The sequence below is a fragment of the Vicia villosa genome, unplaced genomic scaffold (genome assembly GCF_029867415.1).
Source record: "Vicia villosa cultivar HV-30 ecotype Madison, WI unplaced genomic scaffold, Vvil1.0 ctg.004427F_1_1, whole genome shotgun sequence".
NCBI lineage: Eukaryota > Viridiplantae > Streptophyta > Magnoliopsida > Fabales > Fabaceae > Vicia > Vicia villosa.
This window is the reverse complement of record NW_026706437.1, coordinates 72985-75455: the sequence shown is the minus strand read 5'-3', so window position 1 is coordinate 75455 and position 2471 is coordinate 72985. Positions and strand designations below refer to the sequence as shown.

At 31.2% G+C, this 2471-nt stretch overlaps 1 long non-coding RNA gene across 1 annotated transcript; it reads right to left on the bottom strand.

Annotated features, from left to right (window-relative positions):
- Nucleotides 1–225: 225 nt before the first annotated feature.
- LOC131642059 (uncharacterized) lies at nucleotides 226–1271 on the bottom strand. Its single transcript, XR_009295736.1, has 3 exons — nucleotides 1202–1271; nucleotides 735–1106; nucleotides 226–570 (listed from the first exon to the last, which is right to left on the bottom strand). It is a non-coding gene; the product is annotated as an uncharacterized LOC131642059 (long non-coding RNA).
- Nucleotides 1272–2471: the final 1200 nt, after the last annotated feature.

Sequence of the window (2471 nt, the reverse complement as noted above, 5' to 3'; positions counted from 1 at the left end):
TAAACATCATACCTTATATTTTAATCAAAGAAATCATAGTTGATATAATTGTAAATGGTTGAGTCTTACAGTCTGAAATCTTTAACTCTTGCACTAAAAAAGGGAAAAGTAATCACATGTTATTGAATGTGTCAATAATGAAAAAGAAAAGCAGTCTTTAAGATCAAACTAAAAATCAAACATAAATATATTTAATGATAGATAAAAGTATCTAAATACCTATATGAAAAAAAAAGCACTTGCACTATAAATTGATATATCTTTACAATATCTTGACAAATGCAAAGAAGAGTTGTCTGTTTCTTCTAAATGACCAAAATTGCACCTTTTGCCCAGCTCTCAAATATTTGCTTGCTACAAATGTGTAGCATTTACCAGTGATATTATAGATCTCAGTTGTTTCCATTTGTCACAACTTGAAGTACATGTCATCCAAAAGATTAAGGCACATAATCCAAAGATAATTGCTCCGTTGGTGTCAGAAAAATCTTTGTAATCCTTCATATTGAAATGGCCAAACGATTGTTGTTTTTTCTATTGCGATTTGTCATTTGATGAACCCCAAAAGCACTAATTCAGAAAAAAAATCCATATAAAGCCACATTAAATATGAAATTACTTTTGTAACAATATATATATATATATATATATATATATATATATATATATATATATATATATATATATATATATATATATATATATAACAAAATTCACATTAAAGATTAACTTACTTTGTAACATTTTTCTTCATGGTTTCATCAATTTCCCAATGAAGTCAATAAAAGACGACCACAATATTGTCTCTCGAACACATGACTATTAATTGCCAATGCCGTTTGTACGTGTGTGTGGAAACACAAAAGTCACATAAAATATCTATGTTAACAAAATTAAAAAATACAAAACACAATTTCATAAAATTTTATCCAAGAATAAGTGGTAGTAAGTGACACACTCTACTTTTCCTCTCTAACTTATCTTGTATGTATTTTTTAACACCTGCTTGAGTTTTCGTCACAATATCAACATATATACACATAGCAGGGTCCATAATTCCATATACTTCTTATGTGGAATTATCAATTCATACACGATAAATATACCTGAATAATTTTAAAATAAACATTAGATTCAAAGTGATGAGAGATATAACATATTAATAGATATTTACAGTAATAAAAAAAGAAAATGTACTTACGTGCACCAAACTTGCAGAGTAGACATGTCAAGCCAATGAAAACCCATCAACAACTCTCTGATACACTTAGCTGACTGTTGAAAGTATTTGTGGGTAAATATTTTCGGTAATATATCGTATCCACAGGGATTGGTTAATATCACTGCCGTTCTATAGTTGTTTATTTTGAGTTAAGAAATTTGGTTTGGTTTGTTTTATACTAATAATAATATCAAAAGCAAATAATAAAATAAAAGCAAGTAAAGGACTTTGTGTTAACAATTAAAGAAAGATGTTGAGTCTCTAGGGTTCATCAACCTAACCCTATACAATTATCAATTAATTCTCAATAGAACAATCCTTTGAATCATTATCTTCACTTATCCTCAAATAAGATTCCATGTCTGCAAATCAAATTAGATAACTTTTACCGGTATGAGATTCGATCTCTCCAAATCACAATAACGATAATAGTAATTAAGAACGATAATTATGAAAACCCAATTACAATTCCATCTCTGCAAATTGCAATTGAATCAATATAGTAACCTAGGGCAAAAGTTAAATCCTTTCTTTCGATCAAAGATTCAACAATGATGTAAATTAAAAGCAAGGTTTCTTATTGATAATAAATTCAAACAATTGTTCACAGGAATTAATCAATGGTAATGTATATTCATAGGTTAACTACTACCTTAGACTCAACAAGAGGGATTTAGCTCTCCATAGACATGAAGAACATACAAGAATCAATGGAGGAATTCATCTTCATCAATAGAATGTCTTCGATTGGTAAAGAATCCACCTTCAATTGTTGTTCTCAGCTTCAGAATCAGATAGCTCTCCTAATTTCGCTCCCACCAAAGTCTCTCACCACTTGGAAAACTAGGGCTTTAAAACAGAACTTTTGGGCTTTTAACGCCGAGGCCGCGGCGCGGCAACGGGCTGGCGCGGCGCGCCCCTCAAACAGAAGTATTTTCGCGGCGCGCCTAGGAACTCTCGCGGCGCGCCCTTTGTACTTTCCATCTTTTTCTTCAGCCTTTGAGACTTCCAGCTTTCTTTCCTCCTCATGTTCTTCTTAAGTTCTTATTCAGCTCAAAACCTGCAACAATAACACCCACAAGTGATTCGATTTGCTTTACGCACGAACTAAACTTATTCAGTTCAATTCTTAATAAAAACCTATGGATTCATCACATTTTTGCATTGGTTTAGAGAAGAAATCACTTATATTAACACATGAATTTACCAATAATTTACTCCTAACAAACTCTCCCCAACTTAGAGTTTT